At 49.0% G+C, this 18,796-nt stretch overlaps 1 protein-coding gene across 2 annotated transcripts in view; it reads right to left on the bottom strand.

The window, feature by feature from the left end:
- The window catches only part of LOC135221755 (WD and tetratricopeptide repeats protein 1-like), a 201,275-nt gene that overhangs the window by 90,287 nt on the left and 92,192 nt on the right, over positions 1 to 18,796 (bottom strand). The window lies entirely within an intron of this gene.

The following is an 18,796-nucleotide window of genomic DNA, read 5'->3' as shown; positions in this document are numbered from 1 at the left end:
CTCAAAAGGCGTCCTAACTGGCGCCAAAACTTTGGTTGGAGCCTCGCGTCTAAAAGCAGCTTTAAATGACGCTTCATGCCTAGAAGACGTCTCACGTCTATCTGGCGTTACGTGTCTTCCGTAAGATTCACCCGATCTCGCTCTCGAAACCGAAGCCTCTGCGATATGTTTGGAAGCTTCACGTCTGCATGACGCCTCTCGCTTCTCAGGGGAGAGAGGAGGAGACTTCTTGATTGGAAGCGCAACGTCCTTCCTACGAGGCGCTAACACTCCCACCAAAGAGGCCAGTTGCTCTTGTACTGCCAAGATAATCTTCCTTGAAGCTTCTCCCACGTCATCTTCAATCGGGGGAGAAGTAGGAAAGTGTTCTTCCGCGTCCACGTCGGGTGCCGCTGACGCCACCTTCGCCTTCTTAATAGACAAGGGAGCGTCATCTGAGAAACGCTCCGGGCTCGAATCTAATTCAGGTTCTTTCAAATGCCGTTTCAGAGGCCTAGATAAATCTGACTCCTTCCACCCTCTTTAGTTTGGAGAGGGAGGGAGAGGATGAGAAACACTCACGTAGGACGCTTTTTCTAAAGCGCCCTTGAGCAGCCTGCAACGAAACAGAGCTTGCTGAAGGGACGTCTGACCGTTGGGGATTCCCCACGACCTCCTTAAGGCTTTCGACTTTCCTTCTCCTCTGGGCATGGGAGCTTGGAAGAGGTCTAGGCCTGGGAGCGTCGCAGGGACGATCAAACGCCCCCTCCACAACACTGGGAGAACTCACTTCACTGTAATGCTCACTTTCACTAGCCTTACCTTGTAAGTCCGCCATTTTGGACTTCATGTCCCGAATTGTAGCTTTCAGATCGGCAATTTCCGAGGCGGATTCCGAAAGTAAACCTTGTGAATTAGACACATAGGGAGAATCTAAATCATCAGGATTAGAATAAGTATCAATAAAAGGCTCAATAGGCCTTGAACTCACACCTTTCAGACGTCTAACCCTATCCCTCTCTAACTTCTTCAAATAAGAAGTTAAAGTCTTCCATTCTTCTGCATTTAATCCCTCGCATTCATGACAAGTATTAGTAGCAGAACACTGAAACCCCCTACATTTACGACATACAGTGTGAGGATCAACCGAAGCTTTTGGTATCCTCACCCTGCAGCCTACATTCACACACATTCTCAAACTCACATTTGAATCAGACATACTGAGAAAATTCCAAAAAGCAAGTCCAAAATCAGTCCACAGTAGCGAATGCCAAAAACACGATCCAGATACGTCACCAAAAAGCCGATAAACGATGATCAAAGGATGAAATAAGAATCTAAGTCAGGAGGTAATAGCAACAATGTTGATACCACCGGCGACAGAGAAAATATGATAGAAAACGGGAATGGTTCCTAGTCCTGCCGCCCAGGGCAGGCCGGTAGATCACCTGACCTACCTGTTGGGGACGACGGAGTCTTAGCTATGTATATATCTGACAGGTAAGTTGATTGTATGAAATTGTATTTTTCCTAACTATACAAACCTGAAGTCCTTTAACAATAGGAATGGTACTTAGCGGCAACTGAACCGGTCGTAAGCTTCGAACTAGGGAGTTCGGTAGTTAACTGCTTGTCCCGCAGTTGGCGGTCAGCTCGACTACAAGGAGAGGAGTCATTTTGCTTTAGGCCCAGGAAAATGCAGAGTGAGGGGTGGCATGAGGTGGGACTATATGTGAAGGACCTCAGGTTTGTATAGTTAGGAAAAATACAATTTTTGACAAATTGTTATTTGTTCCGGTACGTATACACCCTCGGTCCTTTAAGAATGGGAAGACTCACTTATTGGTGGGTGGAATCTGAGTCTTATGAACAGACTGGTGTTCGTCCTACCTTGGTTCCCTCCCTGGTCGTAAGAGCAAAGGGAGGGATCCTAGCCTCTGTCCAGCTGATCGGGGTGTGCACCGCAGGATCAGTGGTCAGACTTCTGGACCAAATTTATAAGAGGGAGGCAAACGTACCTCTTATAAATAGCAACATATGCAAAAACTAGTTCCTACTTCAAGAGCCAAGATGAAGTCATGGGTTTGTCTCTTGTTGGCTTCCACTCCCCCCCTTGTTGAGGAGTGGTGGATAAAAACTCCTATCCCTAATGAAAAGGATAGGACGGAGCTCGGTTGTGTAGCTTACCTGCATCGGCCTCCTGTTCAGCGTAGTGACGACTGCGGCCCTCTGCCCACAGGTAGAGGAGGAAGAACGAAGGAGGAAGAGAAGCCAGTCACACACTCTTTCACTCGCCCATTCACGCAGTCACACAAGGATGCGATGCTGTTCTGTCCGCTTGGGTGCTGGGTAAGCTACACAACTTGTTGAGCAGTCACCACGGGTCCCAAGGAAAAAGTGTCCAAGGACCTGTGGGTAATATCCCAAAAGTAGAAGGAAGTAAAGGTGGTCTGGTTGGCCCAAACCCTTGCCTTCAGAACCTGCGTCAGGGAGAAGTTCTTGCGGAACGCAAGGGCTGGACCAATACCTCTGACTTCGTGGGCTCTCGGACGAAGGGTACGAGTGTCGTCACTACCATCCGCGTCGTATGCCCTCCTGATCACCTTACGTAGCCTGAAAGAAAGTGTGTTCTTGGAAACTTCTTTCTTGGTAACCCCGACGCTAATGAAGAGGCGTCGACACTCAGGCCTGAGGTGTCGAGTTCTCTTCAGATAGCGCTGTTGCGCCCTCACAGGACAAAGCAGCATCTCATCCGCATCACCATCAGTAAAGTCCTTCAAGGAGGGGATCGTGAAAGACTTGAACCGGTCGTCAGGGACCGAAGGATTCTGAGTCTTCGCTACGAAGTTCGGGACAAAATCGAGCGTCACAGATCCCCATCCTCTGGGATGCTTGAGGTTGTAGGAAAGACCATGAAGTTCCCCTACTCTCTTCGCTGATGCCAGGGCCAGCAAGAAGAGGGTCTTGAGGGTCAGATCCCTGTCTGACGACTCTCGGAGTGGCTCGAAGGGTCTGCGAGTCAAACTCCTAAGGACGAGAGTCACATCCCACCCCGGGGGCCTGAGTTCCCTGGGTGGGCAAGACCTCTCGAAGCTCTTCATCATGGGGGAGATCTTGAAGGAAGAAGAGATGTCCACACCTCGCAGTTTAAGGACTAGTGCCAGGGCAGCTCTGTATCCTTTAACTGCAGAGACGAAGAGGAGCTTCTCTCGGCGAAGAAAAACTAGGAAATCTGCTACCTGCTGAACAGTGGCTCTGAGAGGAGAGAGACCCCATCCACGACACCAACCACAGAAGACGGCCCACTTCCCCTGGTATACAGCTGCAGAGGACTGTCTGAGGTATCCAGTCATCTCTGTTGCTGCGCTGCGAGAAAAGCCTCTCGCTTGCAAGAGATGGTGGATAACAGCCAGCCGTGAAGACACAGGGACTCGACCTACCGGTGGTACCGCTCTATGTGTGGCTGGCACAACCTCCGTGCCAGGGGGGAATCTCCCTCGGTGCTTCAGCGAGCAGAGCCAGCAGGTCCGGGTACCAAACAGCTTGAGGCCATTTTGGGGCCACCAGGATCATCCGGAGATTCGAGGTGATCAGCGCCCTGCTGATCACCTTGCGAATCAGACAGAACGGGGGAAAAGCGTAAACGAAGAGGTTGTCCCACGGGTGTTGAAGAGCGTCCTCTGCAGCTGCCCATGGGTCCGGCACAATAGAGTAGAAAACCTGGAGTTTTCTGTCATGCCGGGAGGCGAACAGGTCTACGACTGGACGCCCCCACAGGTTGGAGAGCCTTTCCGCCACGTCTGGGTGAAGGGACCACTCGGTTCCTATCACCTGATCCCGACGGCTGAGCTTGTCTGCTACTACATTCCTCTTGCCTGGAATGTAGTGGGCTGACAGCTCTACTGAGTGTGCCACGGCCAACTCGTGCACCTGCAACGTCAACTGGTGCAGCGGAAGGGACACTAGGCCCTCCTGCTTGTTGACGTACGCCACTACCTTGGTGTTGTCGCTCATCAACACCACTGAGTGTCACACCAGACGATCCCGGAACTCTTGGAGAGCGAAGAACACTGCCTTGAGTTCCAGGACGTTGATGTGAAGGTGCTTGTCGTGATGATCCCACACACCCGCAGCCAGCAACTCCTCCAGGTGTGCGCTCCATCCCTTGGTCGATGTGTCTGAGAACAGCAACATCTCCGGGGGGGAGTGCAAAGAAGCACTCCTCTTATGAGGTTCCCGTCGTCCAGCCACCACGCTAGGTCCTGCTTCACCTCCTCCGTGATGGACACAGGGAAAAAAGGCGGGTCTCTTGCCTGTGACCAACACTCCTTTAGTCTCCACTTAAGAGACCGCAGGTGAAGACGTCCGTGAGGAACTAACTTCTCGAGAGACGACAGGTGACCAATCACAACATGCCACTGCTGAGCTGGCTGCTCCTGTCGAGACAGAAACTGTCTTGCTGCCTCCCTGAACCTGCTGATCCGCAAATCTGCGGGGAAGACTCGCCCTGCTACCGTATCAATCAGCATGCCCAGGTACTTCATCCTCTGTTTGGGCTCGAGATCCAACTTCTCGTAATTCACTACGATCCCCAGATTGTGGCAGAATTTGAGGAGTCGGTCCCTGTCCTGTAGCAACTGCAAGCGGGAGCTCGCCAGGACTAGCCAATCGTCGAGATACCTCAGAAGACGTATCCCTACCAAATGGGCCCAATTCGACACCAGCGAAACACTCGCGTGAACACCTGTGGGGCGGTTGAGAGACCAAAACAAAGTGCCCTGAATTGGTACACCGTCCCGTCGAGGATGAAGCGGAGGTATTTCCTGGAGGATTGATGGATGGGTATCTGGAAATACGCGTCCTTCAGATCCACAGAAAGCATGAAGTCGTTCTCCCTGATGGAATCGAGCACTGATCGTGCCGTTTCCATCGTGAACCGAGTCTGGCGAACGAATCAGTTCAAGGGAGAGAGATCTATCACCGGGCGCCAACCCCACGAGGACTTCTCCACCAGGAAAAGTCGACTGTAGAAGCCCGGCAACTGATCCTATACGATCTCCACAGCATGTTTGCTCAGCATGGCTTCTACTTCCTGCTGAAGCGCTACGTCCTTGGTCAAACCAGGAACGTACGTCTGAAGATGGACCGGGTTGGAGGTGAGGGGTGGCCGAGACTCGAAGGGTAGTAAATATCCCTCCTGAAAAACGTTCACTATCCAGGCCTCTGCTCCGTAGCACTGCCATGTTGCCCAATGGCTCGCCAGGCACCCCCCCGACTTCCAGCAGCAGGTGAGGGGGAACGCCGTCCCTAGCGTTTCCCGACTCTCTTCGGCTTCTTCTTCCCAGATCCTCCTCGAGAGAAGGACTGGGAGGAGGGCTGGTTACAGTCGCTCCTTACCGAAGAAGTTGAAGGCAGTCTTTCCACTGGGCTTCGACGAAGCAATCGTCTTGGCCGCAGAAAAGCGCTAGCTAAACTCTTTGGCTAAGCCGCAGTTGTTCAGGGTTGCCCAGCCACCTTCGAGACTGCCTGGTGGACCAGACGGTCACTGTCATCAGTGCGCCGTTGTTCCAACGCAGCATCCACCATCTCTCTCGGGAAGAGAGAGGAGGAACTCCGCACCGGCCCGTTGCAAAGACCCAATGCCGCCTCTCGCCCAGCCGCCCTGGTCACTCGGGTGAGGACAGCATCCCTACGCCGAAGAACCAGGTTAGCCCACAGATTAGCCATCTGGTGGGCCAGGTAGGAGATGGCCCTACCTCCAGACTGGCACAGTCTCACACAAGCCGGGTCCCTTTCAGGAGTGATGTTCCCCAAGGAGGCCGCAGTTTTCGACACAGTGAGGGACCACAGGTCGAGCCAGGAGACTGCTTGGAATGCTGCCATAGCAGTAGATTCCAAGGCAAGTGCCTCCTGCTGCGAGAACCAGAGGTTCTCCGACAGGAGCTGCTGCAGGGACACCACTGGAGTTAGCCTAGCCAGCTCCTGGTTAACCTGTTTAGGCGGCAGAGGATCTTCTGCAGGCACATAGAATCTCCTCTGTCATGGTAGAGGCGGGGGCAGGAGCTTGGATGACCTACCGGACCGAAGCGAACCCTCCTGTCCTGAGACAAGAGTGTCCACCTGGCTCAGTACACTGTCTGCCGAGGCTGATCGCTGCACACTCAACGTCGTCCTGGGTTCCTTTTTGGGATCCCAGAATGACTCCAAACCCGATGTGGGTTCGGACGGTGGGAGCGGTGATCCTTCCCTGAGGTCGTTGTGCTGACGAATCAGCGCAATAACCTCTGAAAACGACCTCTGGATCTCGGGAGTGACTGCATCCTGAGGAGACGGGCCGTCAAGCCCGTCCAGCGAGAAAGCCTCCTGAGAACCTCCTCCTTCCACAGGAGGAACCACCACAGACCCCTCATGGTCTCCTCCTGCCACTTGCGCATACGATCTGGTCAATCAGAGGAGTGTGCCAGGTTCGTAGGGCATCGTGGGGTGATCGCGAGGGGTTCCTAATCGCCTCGCTCTTCCCGGTGTAACCCGAGGAAGTTGAAGGAATAGGAGAGGAAGACCTGACGCTCCCCCCGCGCCCACCGACAGAACCAGTGTGCTGAGGGGGCTGCAGGCAATTGCCAACCCGCGGTGGCGATCGAGCTGCAGGCCTAGTTGAGCGGCTGGACTGAGAACAGTGGCGACAGTCCCGAGAGTCAAAAGAGCTGCTGCTAGTCCCCCTCTCCGCCCAGTCCCGGTGGGAGCGGCGGTCAGGGATCCAGCAAAGTCCGCTGTCGTGGTGGGAGCAAGGCCTGTCCTCACGATGCGTCACATCGCTTGGACCAGCCGAGGCTGGTTCAGGCGACCGAGGGGACCGCTTCCTTGCCTCAGCACGCGGACGGTCTGGGACCGTCGCGTCAACCCTGGGTACCTGCGGCTCGCTGCGAGAGCGATCGCTGGCCTGGCGGGAGTCACCTGGAGGACTCCCACCAGTCTTCCGCTCTGTGCCTGGATCCTGGTGCCAAGCGGACTCGGTTGCCTGGATCTTAGCTGTACGGTTACCGGTGGGCGACCATACACTCGGTACCTCTCGCGAATGAGAGGCCGAGACGGTACCTGGCGCCGAGGCAGAGCCTCTGGCGCCAGGCGAAGAGGTACCGGTATTAGCCGGTGCTCCTCTGGTCCCCGTCTTCTTCTTCCTTGCGGAAGGAGAGACGGGCCCCGTACCTGAAGGAACAGGAGGACCAGCGGAAGACCCAACCATCCCACCGGAGTGGGAAGGACCCTTAGAAGTCTCAGAGCAAGCCTTCTAAGGGGGGGAGGAGGCGACCTTTTTCTTCTTAGGCTGTGGGGCCTTAGAAGTCGAAGGGGAAGCAGCGGCAGACGACGACGAAGAAGACGATGAAGACGACGACAACTTCTTCCTCCTCCTCTTCTTCTTCTTCGTCAGCTTCTTCAGGACCACTGTCAGGTCTTCCATCCAGGACGGAGCCGGGGCAGTTCCCGAAGCAACAGGGCCTGACTGCACCTGTCCGGAAGGACCTGGGGTGGGAGCAGCAACACCACGAGCAGGAACGACGGCGGCAGGAACTGGTACTGATACTGGAGCGGGAGTGTGGACAGGAACAGGAGGCGGGCAGGAACCAGCGGCATCCTATGCACAGGTGGCAGGTCCAGCGGAGAGCTCTTAGGACACCGGAAGTCAGGGGCTGAGGCGAGAGCGGCAAAACCAGGTGGCGGCATCACAGCAGGCATCCTCACCTCCATCAGCGGCATCTGCACAGCGGCTGTCGGGGTCACCGTGGCTACGTGCTGTGTGTACACCAGGTGCGGCGGCGCAGCGTAGCCAGGCGTGGATACCATAGTTGTAGTGGTGGTGGTTGAGCCGTGGGTGACCGGCGTTGACCCTCTCGCCAGGTGACTCAGCAGCCCCTGAATTGTCTGTGTCCCCTGGAGCCCCAGCAAATACCAGGCCTGGCCGAGATCGTCACCCATGGCAAGCAAACCTGAAGAAGGGAACAGAGTCGGGTGAGTGAGGGGGGGGTTACCCCTCGCCCGCGGGGGGACAGATCCCACCCCGAGCGAACGGAAGACCCCAAATACAGTTGAATGCCGGGGTGCCTAGCCCCCTCCCCCCCTCTACGCTCAACTGTTTGAGCGAAGAGATGGAACGAGATACCTCCCCCGATGGGGAAGGAGCCATACGAGGGAGCTGAGATGGAAGGAGAAAAGAGGAAGGCGTGTCTGTGACCAGGGAGGCAACCGGAGAATCCTCCAACGGCTCCCTGGCCAGCTTACGCGGCTTCTTCCTCCCCCCATAGTGCTCCCACTGCTCCTCCGACCAAGAAACACATGCATCACATCACTCGGTGCGAGAGCAATCTCGCCCTCTACACCGACTACAAAACTCATGAGGATCGACCTCAACACAGAGGACCGAAAGGCCCCACACTTACGGCCCTCCACACCAGGGCACAATCTGCGGCTGATGCGGGGGCGCGGGGGTCTCTCCGATTCTCAGGATTCCATTTCGAAGTTCAATCACTGAATGAATAATACAAAAAAACACACGTACTTACATATCCTTTTGCACAATCACACAGTAATAGAGAAAGCCAAAAGAAAATCTTCACGCAGTGAAGCACACAAAGCCTACGACGATAGCGGGCAGAGAGGCGAAAAACACATCTGTCTCCGTCGGCGGCCAAAAGCAAATAGACTCCTCTCCTCGCAGTCGAGCTGACCGCCAACCGTAGGACAAGCAGTTAACTACCGAACCGAACTCCCTTGTTCGAAGCTTACGACCAATTCAGCTGCCGCTAAGTACCATTCCTATTGTTAAAGGACCGAGGGTTTGTATACATACCAGAACAAATGCATGGTGTTATTTTATTAATTATGCATCTTTTCCAAAAATCATTTGAAAAGTCATACATTACTTCACTGTATCCAATAATAATGTATGTATTCTCATATTACTGTATTATAAAATACAACAGCAAATCTAAGCCAGTATTCCGCGGAGCGGCCAATGTTGTGGTTTGAAATCAGCTGATGGCGAATACGAGTTTGTTTCGCCATATTTAACGCAATTCTAGCGAATTCTCTTCCTTCTAGTTAGCATAAACGAATATCTAGATACTTGCCTTACATGAGACAAGGTTATTTTCCCTTATACATCGTGTTTTTAGGTGGAAATATGAATTGAATATGTCTCGTTGTGAATGTGAACTACTTTTTTTTTTTCATTAACAGATTACGTTGGCGGCATGTTTATTGCGTAAAAAAATTACGTGATTCTGTTCACAATTCTCCTTTATATCATCGTAATACGAACTTTACGTTATTTATCTTATATTGGCATGAAACCAACAGTAAAATGTGTTCTTTCAAGCACAGTAGTTTGGATTAAAATGATTTTATCTCCATTTTATCTACGGTTGTGTTTGATGGCATACATTTACTTTGTTTGTTTGTATGGTGCTTTTACATTGCATGGAACCAGTGGTTATTCAGCAACGGGACCAACGGCTTTACGTGACTTCCGAACCACGTTGAGAGTGAACTTCTATCACCAGAAATACACATCTCTCACTCCTCAATGGAATACGTTTGCTGGATTTATCCTTGTTGCCGATGTACGATAATAGTCATTAGCAGCTTGAACAGTTTTCTCAGCTTTAGTTATAACTAGGTTTAAATTTAACAGTATATTTCCCAATTGATCTTTGATCTATAGCGAATAAAGTTATTACATTAAGATAACTCAGTTCTATTCTACATAACGCCATTTATAAAAACTATGGTAATAGTGCACTGTAGTACAATGATTGAAATACAAGCCAAACGGATGTTAATCCAATTCGGTTGTACTTGGGGGGGGAGGGAAAAAAAAAAAAAAAAAAAAAAAAAAAAAAAAGTTTCTCGTTCGGTTGCTCATGGCTGTCACACGTTCACGCAAGGAGTATAACGTTAAAACCATACTTTCATCATTCTCTTTTGCTATTATTGAACTTATGTAACTAGAAGATGGGATAAAGTTAGGCTATTGTAATTTGGTCTCTCATAAAATTGGACTATCGTAAGACGAATTATCGTAACTTAAACATGAAGTTTTTATGTTAAAACAAAGTTTAATGTATACTTACCTAGCAGGTAGTATATATATAGCTATATTCTCTGTTCCACCTGGCAGAAATTTTCAAAACTCGCGGCAAACGCTAGTAACCTATTAGTAGTTCAGGATACCACCACCCTGTTACCGTGGCGCTAGCGCCAGGAACCGTTCCCACTTGGGCCAGATTTTTCTCTGAACCCTGTCTCCTGAGGGGAGGAGGGTGGGCATTAAATTATATATACCTGCCAGGTAAGTATACATTAAACTTTGTTTTAACATAAAAACTTCATTTTAATGTATGACACTTACCTGGCAGGTATATATATAGCTGATTGACACATTTGGAGGTGGGTCAAAGACAGCAACATTGTTAGAGTATAAAAAATTAAAATTATTAATTTACTCTAGGTTCCTTACCTGCTAAGGTAGCTGACTTCATAAGTCCTGCCTCTCAGTCTGCTTAAACCTTAAGAGCTCTCAACAAGGAAGTGTCCTGAATGTTGAAGAAGCTAAGACTGGAACTGACAACTGGGCGTGACCAATGTGTTGACAGAACCCTACAGCCCTCTTATGCCACGGCATTCAAGCTTAGTAATAGATCAAGTCCTGAACTACACACACACCACACCAATATAATACAAACCAGACTGATAAAAGTAAACACACTTTTCTCAGACGACCAATAAACACAAACACCATCACCTGATAAAATACTAGCTTAAAAGAAGGTTATGGGGTGGTAACTCCTTTGCCCAATACTGTACCCGAGGACACGTATGGACCTAGCGTCTGACAATTATCAAAGGTTGTCTGAATATCCCTCAGATAATGAGACGCAAATATTGAATTCGTTCCCCAAAAGGTAGATTCAATAATTTCTTTGAGGGCTAAATTCTTTTTAAACGCCAATGAAGTCGCCACTGCCCTGACTTCATGAGCCTTCACTTTCAAGATACCGAAGCTCTGTTCTTGACACAACATGTGAGCTTCTCTAATTAACTCTCTCATAAAGAAAGCTAGAGCGTTCTTTGTCATGGATCTACTGGGGTCTTTGACTGAGCACCAAAGAGCATCAGAATTCCCTCTGATCTCTCTTATTCTTTCACTTGTTCTTTCAATGTAAAACCGTAATGCTCTCACTGGGCAGAGAACTCTTTCTTGCTCATGTCCCACTAACTCAGATAAACCCAAGACATCAAAGGATCTTGACCAAGGATTCGCAGGGTTCTCATTCTTGGCCAAGAAACCTTCCTGGAATGAACACACTGCATTATCATGTCTCCATCCCACTTTCTTTGAAATGGCCTTTAGCTCACTAGCTCTTTTAGCCGTTGCCAAAGCGACTAAAAAGATAGTCTTCTTAGACACATCTCTCAAAGAGGCTTTCTCTAAAGGCTCAAATTTACTAGAGGTTAGATGCCTCAAGACAACATCGAGGTTCCAAGCAGGAGGCCTGCATTGCGGCTGTTTCTTAGTACCAAATGACCTAATCAGATCTCTAAGGTCCAAATTATTAGAGATATCAAGATCTCTGTGTCTAAACACTGAGGTCAACATACTCTTATAGCCTTTGATTGTAGACACTGACAATCCTAAGTCCTTCCTTAAGTATAGGAGGAAGTCTGCAATTTGGGTCACAGAGGTACTGGATGAAGACACTTTCCTCTTCCTACACCACTTACGGAAATTTTCCCACTTCGACTGATATACTGTGATTGTGGAGGTTTTTCTGGCTCTAGCCACTGCACTGGCCACCTCTCTAGAATATCCCCTCGCTCTGACAAGACTTTCGATAGTCTGAACGCAGTCAGACCCAGAGCGAGGGTATTCTTGTGAAATCTGTCGAAGTGGGGTTGTCTGAGTAAATCTACTCTTAGAGGAAGAGTTCTTGGTTTATCTATTGTCCATTCCAGTACCTCTGTGAACCAACTTTGGGCCGGCCAAAACGGAGCTATTAAGGTCATCCTCGTTCCTTGGCTCTCCCTGAATTTCTTCATAACTTTCCCCAGTACTTTGAATGGAGGAAAAGCGTAAACGTCTAGGTTTGTCCAATCCATCAGGAAGGCGTCGACCGCCACTGCTTCCTGATCTGGAACCGGAGAGCAATAGGTTGGTAATCTTTTTGTTCTGGCTGTCGCAAAAAGATCTACTACCGGACGGCCCCACAACTTCCACAGGCTCTGACATACCTCCAGGTGCAATGTCCACTCTGTCGGTAGAAGTTGTCCTCTTCTGCTCAACAGGTCCGCTCCCACATTCTTCTCCCCCTGGATGAACCTGGTGAGCAGAACGACGTTTTCCTCTTCCGCCCAAAGTAGGACTTCCTTTGCTAGCATGTAGAGGGGAAAAGAATGAGTCCCTCCTTGTTTGCGGATGTATGCCAGAGCCATGGTGTTGTCCGAGTTGATCTGCACTGTCTTGTCTCGAATCAACTCTCTGAAGTGCTTCAAGGCCAAGAAAATTGCCATCAGTTCCTTCCTGTTTATGTGCCAACTTGTTTCTTCCTAGTTCCAAAGACCCGACACCTCCTGAGGGCCTAATGTCGCTCCCCAACCTGCGTCCGACGCGTCGGAAAACAAGATGAGGTTTGGGTTCTTCTGTTGAAGCGACCTCCCTTCTGCTAACCTGCCTGGGGTTAGCCACCAACTTAATTCCTCCTTCACTTTGGCAGGAATTAAAAACTGGAAGGAATCCGGTTGCGATTTTCTTGGCCATGAATCTTTCAGGAAAAACTGTAGAGGTCTCATGTGCAGTCTTCCTAGAGAAATGAACCTCTCTAGCGAAGAGTGTGTGCCCAGTAGACTCATCCACTCTCTTGCTGAGCATCGGTTTTTCTCTAGGAAGTCCTGCACCTTCCGAATGCATAGGGCTTGCCTTTCGGGGGACGGAAAAACCCGAAAAGTCACTGATGATATCTGAATCCCCAAATAAACTATCTGTTGCTTGGGATTCAACTGCGACTTTCCCAGGTTTACCACAAGACCTAGGTCTTTTGCTAAGTCCAACGCTTGTTTCAGGTCCTCCAGACATTGACTTCTCGATTGGGATCTTATCAACCAGTCGTCTAAATAAAATGACACTCTGATCCCTCTTAGATGCAGCCATCTTGCTACATTGGACATCATCCTCGTGAACACTTGGGGGGCTGTGCAAAGGCCGAAGCACAGGGCCTTGAATTGAAAGACCCTGTTCTGAATCACGAACCTTAGATACTTCCTGCTTCCTGGATGAATCGGAATATGGAAGTATGGCATCTTGTATCCAGAGGTGTACCATTTCCAGTCCCCTGGACGTACCGCTGCCAGTACTGAATCGTTCGTCTCCATAGTGAATTTGGTCTTTTCCACGAAAACATTCAGTTGACTTACGTCCAGCACTGGTCTCCATCCTCCTGAGGACTTCGCAACCAGGAATAGCCGGTTGTAAAATCCCGGAGATTCGTGATCCAGAACAGGTTCTATGGCTCCCTTCTCTAGCATGGAAGAGACTTGCTCCCACAGGGCCTTTTTCTTCACTAAATCGTTGTAATTTGCCCCCAGGGCTCTCGGAGATGTTGCGAGAGGAGGTTTCTTTAAGAATGGAATTTTGTACCCTTACCGAGCTACGTTGACGGCCCAGGGATCTGCCTTCATGTTCTGCCAAACTTCCCAAAATTCTTGAAGTCTGGCTCCTACTGCTGTCTGGAGGACTGAGTTCTCATTGTTTAGAGGTGGTTTTGGCTCCTCTTTTCGCTGGTACTTTCTTGCCTCTAAAGGCAGGTCGTGCAAAAGTTCTGCCTCGAAAGGGCTGTTGAGAAGGCCTTGTTTGAGGGCTAAATTCTTTTGGAGTTTTCTTCACCAACTTGGATGGTAAAAACTTCCTTACCGATGAAGAGAGCAAATCTTGAGTGGCCTTCTGAGAAAGCGCCAGAGCTATATCCTTAATAACCTCTGACGGAAACAGTTGGTTTGAAAGGGGAGAGAACATCAACTCTGATTTCTGTGCGTTGGTAACGCCTTTAGAAGCGAATGAGCACAAAAGCGACCTCTTCTTCAAAACTCCTGCAGCAAACAATGAAGCTAGTTCATTTGCTCCATCTCTGAGAGCCTTGTCCATGCAGGACATAATGCTCTTAGCCCCTTCCATATCTTGTGCATTTTCGTCTTCTAAGGAATTCACCAAAGCTCCCAATGACCTATCTAGAAAATTGAAGACTTCGAAAGTCCTAAAAATTCCTTTAAAAAGATGGTCAAACTCGGACGAAGTCCACCAGACCTTGGCAGACTGCAACGCCTGTCTGCGCGAACTGTACCCAACTATAACTGGAGAAGTCCCCCTGGGAGGAGGCAGGTACTCCCAGGCCAAGACTTTCTCCAGTAGCGTACCATACCCCAGACTTAGATGCTAACTTGGCTGGGGGAAAAGCGAAGGAGGATTTCCCCGCTTCTTTCTTGTCCTTCAGCCAGTTATTCACTCGTTGCAGCGCCTTCTTGGCCGAAATCGACAGAGTCATCATGAGAAAAGAGGACTTCTTAGGAGTCTTAGTCTTAGAAAACTGAGACAGGGGAGATAAAGGCGCCGTAGGCTGAAATTCCCCTTCAAAAATAGACAGCAGACGTGAAGTAAGGATCTTGTAATCCGAAGACGGTTCGATATTCTTCTCTTCAACAAAGTCCACTTCTTCTTCTGCTGAAGAAATGTCTTGCAGATCACTATCGTTGTGATGCTTTGCTGATGGATTAACGTCCTGCCGCTTGCGTCCTGCCACCAACGAAGTCTCTGCGTCCTGCCGTCTGCGTTCTACAACCACAGAAGAATCGATGTGCTGCCGTTTGCGTCCTGCGTCCATCGTAGACACGTCTGCTTCCTGTCGCCTGCGTCCTGCGTCCACCAGCGGTTCCGCGCCCTGACGTTTGCATCCTGTTTCTTCCGAAACAATCTTCTTCTTCCTGCGTCCTGCGTCCTGGAACACTACGCGATCGCCCGTCTTCGTAGAGCCCGTGCGTCCTAAATCCTTGGCGCGCAAACACTTGTCTTCCGTCTTCTTGGAAGACTTAACGGGAAGGAAATCGTCATTACGCCTTGCAGGTCCTTGCAAAGGAGCATCCCATGAATCGACGAGAACTGCAAGTTTAGAGTGCATTTCTCTTAAAAAATCCTTCGTACTATCTTCCTGACGAACAGCCGTAGGAGGAGGAGGAAGACGAGAAGGACTAGGACGCAAAGGAGAGCGATCTTGGACTCTACCCAAAGGAGAGAGAAGAGGAGAGGACAAGCAAGAGGACTGGGGGGGAGTCTCTTGACGAAATCCAGGAACGTACGGGCCGTACCGAGTCTTCTTTCAAACGCACAATCTTCTTCCTCTTGGTCGGAACCATGTCCTCGTCGTCCGAGGAAGACAAAACCTCTGGGCTGCTCCAAGCTTCACGATAGTGAGCACGTCTATCTTGAGTAGTTGATGTCCTTAACGTCCTCTTGAGGGGGCGAGACACTACTGAGTACCGATGTTCGCGCTCTGATGTCGAACCATCAGAGGACGCACACTTCCCAGTTACGCCTTTTCTGCGGCGAACTGCAACAGCCTGGGATCTTACAACAGGACTGTCCGAAGGGACGCCTGATCGTGGTAAAACCTCTCTCGCCTCCCTTCGACTGTCGACATGCCTTCTCCCTTGGGTCTGGGAGCTTGACAGAGGTCTAGGTCTAGGAGCACGAGAGAGACGATCCACTACACTTTCACTGACATCAAAAGCACTCACTTTATCCGTAAGACGCTGTATTTGGTCACCCATGGACGCAAGGGCAGCGAGCACCTTATCAATCTGTGTATCGTTCGTCCCCTCCGATACAGCAGCGGGCGCAGGAGATACCTAGGGAGAAGGAACTACCAACTCTACGTTAGAAGGAGCTGGAGAGGAAACACATTCACTCCTTTTACTGGAAGTATTCGACCTCTCACTACGAGAAACAGATCTCCTTACACGATCTTTCTCAAGCCTTTCAACATATTTCATGAATATCTTCCACTCCTTCTCTGACAAATTCTCACACTCAACACACCTACTCTCCCAAGTACACACATTCTCTCTACACTTCTTGCAAATGGTATGAGGGTCGACCGAAGCCTTCGGCAACCTTACCTTACACCCCTCTTTCACACAAACTCTAAACATACTACCAGTGTCAGACATCTTCCAAGAACAATCCAAAGCGAATGCCAAGCTAACGTTTCCAAGTACGATACCAAAAATTCCATGAAAAGTCAGCAACGAGAAGAAAATCCTAGCAGGGAACCACCAACAATGTTGCCGGTTCGGCTGGCAGAAAAAATCTGGCCCAAGTGGGAACAGTTCCTGGCGCTAGCGCCACGGTAACGGGGTGGTGGTATCCTGAACTACTAATAGGTTACTAGCGTTTGCCGCGAGTTTTGAAAATTTCTGCCAGGTGGAACAGAGAATGTAGCTATATATATATACCTGCCAGGTAAGTGTCATACATTAAAACTACAGCTACCTGTACACTGTATAAACCTTATTATATCTTTACATACTCTAGACACCCAAAGGATTAAAGCTAGGCTTTTTTCCCTTTTCAGTATTTATAATGCTATATTGTACTGTACAATAATACTGTACAGTAAATTCTATAGTACTATACTGCATAAATATACAATTTTAATTATTGCGCCATTGTGGGATTATGTCGCCTTTGACTAGTCTAGTTTCGAAAGAAGGTGTGCAGCGGTCGTAGGCTTTAAAATCGCTTAGCATTGAAAATCACTTAGTGTCGGCAGCCAGGAACGGAACCCCATGCCGCTAACCGAGGGCCACCTGTACAGATTTTATTGAAAATAACGGCTATTTCAGCCGCATCTATTTTTTGTATAGGAGTTTCTATATTCTTCTTACTACTGACTTTTCTTCTGTACTCAAATTCGCCATTGAAACACCAAATGGGGGATTCATGTAAAAAAAATGTGGTACGTATTTATCAAATTGAATATACTAGCTGACCAACCCCGTGCTGCCAGGAAAAACTCTGAATGACAACTGATAAACCCTCTCTCTCTCACTTTTTCCATCTTTCTCCTACCTAACACCCTCTCTCTTCTCTCTCTCTCTTCCTTTCCCTCTCACTCTCCAACCATCTCTGTCTCTTTCCCTCTTTCTTCTCACTAATACCAACTCTCTCTCTCTCTCTAATACCAACTCTCTATCTCTCTCTTCTCCCAAACACCCGCTCTTCTCTGTCTCTGACTTTCTCTGTCTCTCTCTCTAACCCTCCGTCTTTTTTCCTCTTTCTTCTCCCTAACACCCAATCTTCTCTCTCTAACTTCCTCTCCCTCTCTCTCCGTCAACCCCCTTCTCAAACTCCACCCTCTTTGATGTCATTGATGTTTACCCTATAGTATTCTTTTCCAAATGATTAGCCATATGTTTACAGAAATTATGCATGATAAATTCGTAAAGTAACTAAGTCTACGGGCATAACCAGCCCCATTTCACGTGCAGAAACAGCTCCGTTTCAAAGAATCTCTTCTCATCCCCACCCCCTTCAGATGGGGGTAGGTAGGATGAAACCACATTAAACCATCTTTGGGGTCCCCACTATAAACCTGCCAAGTTTCATGCCCATCAGACCAGCCGTTTGGTCGTGACTGAATGACAGAGGGACAGACATAGCGCCCATTATAATAAGTTTATACAAAATGCAGTACAAATTGGATTTTAAGCCTAATCGATAAAAGATACTAAATGACTCATTCTGGAGTCCTCTCTCTCTCTCTCTCTCTCTCTCTCTCTCTCTCTCTCTCTCTCTCTCTCTCTCTCTCCTTGCAACGTTTCATCCTTAAACCCAGAAGGTCATCATCAGGCAGGTGTTATAGAAATGAAATTCTGTTGTGGGACTGAAATTCTTGGGGGAGGATATAGTATATGGAGTCTGTTGCACAGCATGGGTCCTTGGCAATGAATTCTGATTGGCTAACAGATCCCCTGCAGAACTTACAGACTGTCATAAGGGAAGGGCACCTCTCCGTGCAGGATTCTGATTGGTTGGAGAAGGTGGTTGCATGACATCACTACTTGCCGAATTGTCATTGGCTAGTTGCTGTTGCATGATGTAGCCTGGTGTTTCTTGATCTGGGGGTGTCTTGTTCAGATACGACCACCGAACAAGACACCCCAGATCAAGCAACTTTTGTTGGGATGATAATTCTCCACAACATTTTGTACATCACTCCACTTTGCAAACATGTCCTTAATCACCGAAGTAGGCATATTATCTATGCCCATTCGTTTCTGAATTTTTCAAACCAGTCTCTGCTGGCCTTAAATGCACTAACAGCAGCACTTCTTGTAGGCATTTTCTCACTGAGATCAGCATGAAAGTTCCTCTGTCACTTTGCTATGAGTTCTTTCTTAAATTTTATAGTCTTTCTCACCTTTTTTACAGAAGGGCTAGCGCTTGGAACTTTCTTTGGCCCCATGATGACTTATTTAGCAGTTGCACTTGAATAAAAAAAGCAAAAGAGCACAAAAACAACAAACAAAAGCAGAATGGGTCACAAAAGAAGATTGGATGCGTTGTTTGGGTGCTCGATACAGGGCCCAGGATTGGAGAGTGGCAGGAGTCTTTAAAGAGGGGTGGCTTAAAGGTGAATGTGAATAAAACAGAGGATTTGCTGAGCAGTAGGGAAGATAGACAGAATAGAAATACAAGAAAGAAGAGGCTTGATTATAA

The sequence above is a fragment of the Macrobrachium nipponense genome, chromosome 3 (assembly GCF_015104395.2).
Source record: "Macrobrachium nipponense isolate FS-2020 chromosome 3, ASM1510439v2, whole genome shotgun sequence".
Classification (NCBI taxonomy): domain Eukaryota; kingdom Metazoa; phylum Arthropoda; class Malacostraca; order Decapoda; family Palaemonidae; genus Macrobrachium; species Macrobrachium nipponense.
This window is presented reverse-complemented; position numbering and strand designations above follow the sequence as displayed.